The sequence below is a fragment of the Rutidosis leptorrhynchoides genome, chromosome 1 (assembly GCF_046630445.1).
Source record: "Rutidosis leptorrhynchoides isolate AG116_Rl617_1_P2 chromosome 1, CSIRO_AGI_Rlap_v1, whole genome shotgun sequence".
NCBI lineage: Eukaryota > Viridiplantae > Streptophyta > Magnoliopsida > Asterales > Asteraceae > Rutidosis > Rutidosis leptorrhynchoides.
In genome coordinates this window covers 11,300,187-11,308,221 of record NC_092333.1, presented here as the reverse complement: position 1 = coordinate 11,308,221, position 8,035 = coordinate 11,300,187, and positions in this window count along the sequence as shown.

Sequence of the window (8,035 nt, the reverse complement as noted above, 5' to 3'; positions counted from 1 at the left end):
GCTTAAGACGGCCGAAGCGAGCATGGGTAAAAGGGCTTCACCCAGGTTTATGATCAATGAAGGCGGGTCCAAAAACAATAACACTTCTAAGCCGAAGGCGGCTAAGAGGAAAGGACCCGCCTACCAAGGCAAGGGCAAGGGAAAGGGGAAGATGGTTACCCCAACCAACAACAACAAGAAACAAAAGGTTGCCGAAAAAGCTAACCCCAAGGAAGATCCGTGCTTTGGTTGCGGTGAAATGGGTCACTGGAAACGCAACTGCCCGGTCTACCTTAAGGAGTTGAAGGAAAAGAGGGATGCAGGGAAAACCTCCGGTAATGTATATATGGTATACATTGAGCTTAGTATTACTTCTTCTAATACATGGGTATTAAACACAGGATGTGAAACTCACATTTGCAATTCTATGCAGGGGTTCAAAAGAAGTAAACAAGAAGCGGGAACATCAAGTCTCTACATGGGAAATGGAGCTAAGGTGCACGTAGTAGCTCAAGGAGACTTTATTCTAAAGCTTTCAAGTGGTTTGGAACTTATTTTGAAAAATGTTTTGTATGCACCCGATTTATCGCGAAACATTATTTATGTATCCCGTTTGAAACAATGAGGTTTTAATCTTAATTTCATTAATGATGATATCCATGTTTCTTTAGATAGTGTGTTCTATTTCAAGGCTTCGCCTGTGAATGGTATTTATGAATTGGTTCATGATGACACATCATACAATAGCTCAATATACCATGCAAACACCGAGAAACTCAAAAGGGATTTGAGTGATTCCTACTTATGGCATTGTCGCCTTGGTCACATAAACAAGAATCGAATGCATACACTTCAAAAGAATGGACTTTTGAAATCAAATGAACTAGACTCATTTGATGTATGTGAATCTTGTTTACAAGGCAAAATGACAAAAGCACCTTTCAAATGGATCTATGAAAGGGCTAAAGACTTATTGGGATTAATACATTCGGATGTATGTGGACCCTTTAAGCTCATAACTAGGAATGGTGAAAGATACTTCATTACTTTCATTGATGACTTCAGTCGTTTCGGATATGTCTACTTGTTAAGACATAAGGACGAAACTTTTGAAGCATTCAAAGAGTATCAAAAGATAGTACAAAATCAACTCAATAAGACAATCAAGGTACTTCGTACCGATAGAGGAGGTGAATACCTAAGCGATGCTTTCCAAGATCATCTTAGAAGTTGTGGGATTATCTCGCAACTCACTCCTCCTGGAACACCCCAACTGAATGGAGTTTTCGAAAGGAGGAACCGAACCCTAATAGATATGGTTCGATCTATGATGGCTAGAAGCTCGTTACCTCTATCATTTTGGGGTTATTGTCTATGCTCCGCAGCTCGTATTTTAAATATGGCCCTAACCAAGAAAGTGGAACGAACACCTCATGAGATGTGGTTTGGAAAACCTCCATCTCTATCATACTTAAAGGTATGGGGATGTGAAGCTTACCCTAAGCGTTACGTCCCTAATAAGTTGAATGCTCGATCCACGAAGTGTATCTTCATAGGATATCCCAAGGATGATATGGGATATTATTTCTATGATCCTTCCGAACAGAATGTATTTGTTGCTCGGAAGGTTGAATTCCTTGATACTAAGTTCCTAATGGAAGATGATAGTGAAAGGAAGATAGATCTTGAGGAGGTTCGAGATCAAGTAGATGATACACAATTGGTTGATACTAGCACTCAACATGAAAATGTTGAAAGTGATCAAATGGATGATCAAAATACACAAGACGTTCGCAAATCTGGTAGGACTAGTAATCCTCCTGAGAGATATGGGTTTCTCATGGATGGTTGCTATGTGGTTGATTTGGATGAACCAACAAGCTACCAAGATGCTTTATCAAGGATTGATAAAGATAAATGGCAGGAAGCCATGAACGCCGAGATGCAATCCATGTATGACAACCAAGTTTGGGAACTGGTTGTACAACCTACTGGCTCAAGGCTAGTTGATTGTAAATGGCTTTTCAAAATGAAAACCGACATACATGGAAACTTGGATACATATAAAGCTAGACTTGTAGCAAAAGGTTTCACTCAAACTCAAGGGGTTGACTATGATGAAACTTTTTCGCCTGTGGCAATGCTAAAGTCTATTAGGATATTATTTGTCATTGCTGCTCATTATGATTATGAAATATGGCAAATGGATGTCAAGACTGCTTTCCTAAATGGATATCTTGTGGAAGATGTCTATATGGTTCAACCTGAAGGTTTTGTTGATCCGAAATATCCTAAAAAGGTATGCAAGTTAAAGAAGTCAATCTATGGATTGAAACAAGCATCTAGAATGTGGAATCATCGTTTTAATGAGGAAGCCGAGAAATTTGGCTTCATTAAAAATGGTGACGAAGCTTGTGTATATAAGAAAGCTAGTGGGAGCACTATCATGTTCCTTGTACTATATGTGGATGATATATTGTTATTTGGAAATGATATTCCGGTAATGCAAGGAGTTAAAACTTGGCTAAGTAAATGCTTCTCCATTAAGGATCTTGGAGAAGCACAATACGTTTTGGGGATTGGGATCTACAGGAATAGATCCAAGAGACTGATAGGTTTGAATCAAAGTGTATACATTGAAAAGGTCTTGAAAAGGTTCAAGATAGAGAACTCTAAGAGTGGTTTGGTACCTATTCAAAGAGGAACACCTCTCAATTCATCTCAGTGCCCTACCACGAAAGATGAACAAGAGAGAATGAAGAGAGTCCCTTATGCATCTGCTATTGGGTCAATCATGTATGCAATGATATGCACTAGACCGGAAGTGTCATGCGCCCTAAGCTTGACAAGTAGATACCAGAATAACCCAGGAAACAGTCATTGGATTGCGGTTAAAAGTATATTGAAATACCTTAGGAGGACTAAGGATATGTTTCTAATATATGGATCTGGTGAGGAGGAACTCGCTGTAAAAGGTTACGTGGACGCGAGTTTCCAAACTGATCGAGATGATTCTCGATCACAATCCGGTTATGTCTTCACATTAAATGGAGGCGCGGTCTCTTGGAAGAGTTCAAAACAGGATGTTGTTGCTTTATCCACTACAGAGTCGGAGTACATCGCCGCATCATTGGCAGCTCAGGAAGCTGCATGGATGAAGAAATTCATCGACGACTTAGGAGTAGTCCCTTCCATTCAGGACCCTCTTGAGATCTTTTGTGACAACGAGGGTGCGATTGCTCAAATCAAGGAACCTCGTGCTCACCAAAAGACTCGTCACATTGAGCGGAGATTCAACTACATAAGGGATGAAGTTGAAAAAGGAAAGATATGTATTCGCAAAGTTCACACAGATCTTAATATAGCGGATCCTCTCACGAAGCTCTTACATGGAGCAAAACATGCCGGACATGTTTGTGCATTAGGGCTTCGATATTCTAGTGATTGGTCATGATCTGTTTTATGTATTATAATGGAACGAAATTTGTTCAAACTCATTAATATAAATTATGGTATTAATTTATTAATCTTGAGTCATGTTCCTATTTTGCATATTTTATCCATGAATAAGTAATTATTCTAAAATTCCGTAGTCGATCACATTTGTGGGAACAAGTGTGAGGTTTAGACTATTATGAACTTGGATTGGTAAACGTTCACGGTATGAATGTGGGGCAAGGTTGCAACCAAGGTTCATAGATATTTGTGGGATACAAATATTGGAAGACCCGCCCTCAAGATTTATTAAATGGAGCCTTTGTGGTTGATCACATGTAGTCTTGAGTAAAGGCGAATATCATTGTATCCTCTGACCTGAGATACATATTGGGTTCGGATATTTACCAAGTATCGTGCCTTGATTCTTTCCTTTGCTATTCTGAAATATGGTAGTTCATAAGGAAGAGCTCAGGTATAATGCAAGGTATATATTTAGGACGTATGTAATCAAGATGGAATTTGTCCCTCTTATTCGTTGAGAGTCAGATGTCTAAGGCCTGATAAAGTTAAATCTAGAAGAGAGTGATCACTCTGTGTCTCTTGGATTTAACATGACATCTAGGACGAAAGGATATAATGAAAAGATTCACCTATTCATATTCGAGATGGGAACTCGAAAGGGATGATGTTATTGAATGGCACAAAGTCATAACATATTGGGGGTGATGGACGGTCGTTAGGTGGTATCCATCACTTGCATTAATTTCTTATGTTTCTCGTGCAAGTGGGAGATTGAAGGTATTTCGTATGCCCGAGAGACATATTAAATTAATGTGGCTAATATGTTTTGATCCAAGTCGGGTCATACCCAATAACAAGCTTACCGACACCTTATTCGTATTTGATCTTAACGATTGGATCATTGATTAAATACGCGACACTTGAACTTTAAGGAAAATGGTTTTCTGAAATATTACTTGATGTGTACATATATATATAAATTATGGAATAATTTATATAATATGGAATTAATTATTTATAGGTTAAATAATTAATTTATTTATGTTACATTTTATATAAATGGGTTTTATATAATAAAATGTATATGTATAAATAAAATGGAAGGTTTTATAAAATAGTTTTATAAAATTTAATTTTATAAAACTTATTTAAAAGCCTACAAGTAAGTGGCATTGGAGCATGCACTTTGACTTGCCATGTGTATGGTTACTTCAAGTATCAAGAGGCATAAGTATCAAGACTTGTAGTAGACCAAAACACACATGCATACACATCAAAATAGCTCAAAAAACTGCAAAAATCTGCTCTCTTTGAGCTGTAAAAACCGTGGGGTTTCAAGGGGGTAGAGGTGTTCTTAATTTGATTTTTGTAAGCCATATTCAAGTGTTAACAAACCCTAACCAAAGCACAAGGTGTTGGTGATAAGCTTGGGGTATAACAACTTGAGGTTTCATAGTTTTGGAGCTCCATTCATCTTCATCACTCATCAACAAGCTTGGAATAGGTATAACCTCTTTATTCTTGCTTGTAGTTTGTAAGTATATTTCATGACTTGATCCTAATTGAGATTTAACTTTAATTGGTTAAAGATTAACATGTTTTAAATGATAATACTTGCATGCTTCCGCTTTTATTTGATTCTTAAAAGGTTTTAAGTATCATGTAACTTGTTAAATCCCAATAGCTATATACTAACAACAACACTTGCTAACAACCAACTAGCACACAATAAGACAATACGAGGATTGGCGACTTGTACGAGCATACGACTCCCAGCTGATCGGGCCTGAGTCTACCGATAGTCCCTGCTACTTAATTCACAGTATAGTTATCGTTCACACTATACTCCACAATCAGTAGCCTATGGGCCCAACCTCCCCTAGGCACGGTTGACCTCATACAGACTCTAACCTCTCCTAGGCACGGTCTCGAGTCCCCAGTCTCCCTAGGCCCGACTGGTGCCATTCACACAGTGTACACATAATTACATACAACATCAGGCATACTATATTATTCTAACATGACAATTTCTACACTATGCATGGTAAAAGAGTCAATCACAGTAGCATGATATGCTACTTAAACTCTATCCGTAGATAGACTCACTCGTCGATTACCAGCTACAGCTCAGTTATCTTACTTCTGAGCTTCTTCCTTATCCTTATCACCTGATCATAAAGCGAATCAAGTTAGTTTCTGTCCGTTAACACAAAACAGCACAGTACAGAAAATCAGTCACAAAAAGCACCACAAAAAGGTCTACTTAACACTTATGCATTTTCAGAATTTACATCCTGAAAATCATAAAAACACACGGACAGCATAACAGCTATAATTCAACACTTAGTAAAAAATTTCACTGTCTAAGACCATCGGTCGATGGTCCCATCCATCGGCCGATCATCAACACACCATCGGTCGATGGTCTCCCCCAATCGGTCGATCGTCAGAATTACATCCGCTGGTCAGAAGTCATACACTATCGGCCGATGGTCTTTTCCACCGGCCGGTCGTCCCTCACCATCGGCCGATGGTCAACGACCATCGGCCGAAGGTAGTTCATCAGCTGCAACAGCAGCAAAGTGACGGGTTTCAACCCAAAATCACCAAATCTCAACTTTGGACACGTTTTTGACCTCAAAACAGAACACAACTCGTACACTAAACTTTTTAGAACATAAACCCACAACATTCAAACACAAACAACATCAATTTCTACCAATTTGACACAAAACCTCATTTTAACAAAAACTAACTTAAAAACCCATTTAATCACAGATTTGATCATGAAATCTTACAAACCTTACCTTGTTAGAATCACAATGACACAAGGAACGTTTTGACACCAAAATCAAGCTTCAATTCGAGATCAAATGATTTAGGGTTGTTTGAGATGATGAAGATGAGGTTAGGTGAGAGTGAGTGATTTAGTGAATTTTCTAGAGAAAATGAGAAAGTAGCAGCTGGTATAACACTTAATTGTGTTATATCACAATACCCCTCAACACACGGGTATTTACCAGTTATCTGAAATCTTTCGCACACGATTAGGTAACCCAAACGAGGTCCAATTAAAATAAACAAACCTGTTCTGGGACCCTTGTCAGAAACTGGTCACAACACAAAAATAATAAAATACTAATTAAATAATTAAAATAAAAGCACTTAAGACTAAGCACATACCCTAAGGGCAAAATAGACAACTTACAACTAGCCTGGGTTTCAGTCTGTTACAAATCCACCCCCTTAAGAAGATTCCGTCCTCGGAATCTGGTCTTGGTCAAACAAACGAGGGTAACAGGTCTACATCAACTCTTCTATCTCCCACGTAAGATTCGACCCCAAACTATGCTTCCACTCAATCAGCACCATCGGAATCTCTTTCTTTCTCAGCTTAGACACCTTTCGGTCAACTACACAGATCGGCTCTTCCACCAATTTCTTATTCAAATCGACCCTTAAATCTTCTAAAGGAAAAAGTTGCGTTCCATCGTCGACTTTACACTTACGAAGATAACATACGTTAAATGTATTATGAATACCGGCTAATTCTGGCGGAAGATCTAACACCACAGTCTGATCATTCAACACTTCACTGATAGGAAATAGACCAATAAATCTCGGTGCTAACTTACAACGTTTACCGAATCTGATAACCCCTTTCCACGGCGAAACTTTCAGATACACTCGTTCACCCACACTAAAGGTTACCGGACTTCTACGCGGATCAGCATACATTTTCTGCCTATCTCTAGCGGTTTTCAATTTTTCTCGCGCGATTGCAACTTTTTCAGCTGTCATTTGAACAATTTCGGGACCTGCAAACTGTTTCTCCCCGGCTTCTAACCAACAAGTCGGAGTTCTGCAACGACGACCGTACAACATTTCATAGGGCGACATCCCTATACTCGAATGATATGAATTATTATACACAAATTCGACCAACGGTAAATGTGTATCCCACGAACCATCGTATTCTAACACACAAGCCCTTAACATATCCTCCAAAGTCTGTATCGTTCTTTCACTCTGACCGTCTGTCTGAGGATGATAAGCTGTACTTAAATTCACACGTGTACTCAGATTCTGTTGAAGACTATTCCAAAAGTTTGACACAAATCTGGAATCTCCGTCTGAAACGATCGATAACGGCACACCATGTCGACTAACTATTTCTTTCACATACAAATCGGCTAACTCACTTAACGAAGCTGTCTCACGAGTAGCAAGAAAATGAGCACTTTTAGTTAGACAATCCATTATTACCCAAATCATATCATGTCTTTTCTGAGTTCGAGGTAATTTAGTCACAAAATCCATCGTTATATGTTCTCATTTCCATTATGAAATCTGTAACTGGCGTAACGAACCATAAGGTTTCTGATGTTCTGCCTTTACTTGAGCACATATATGACACTTTTTGACATAACGGGTGATATCTGATTTCATTGTTGGCCACCAATACACTGTTTTCATGTCATGATACATCTTATTACTACCCGGATGTACTATTAATATGGATTTGTGAGCTTCTGTCATGATTAAATCCCTCGAATCTCCAAGCTTATGTACCCAAACACGATTGTTTAAGGTCTTT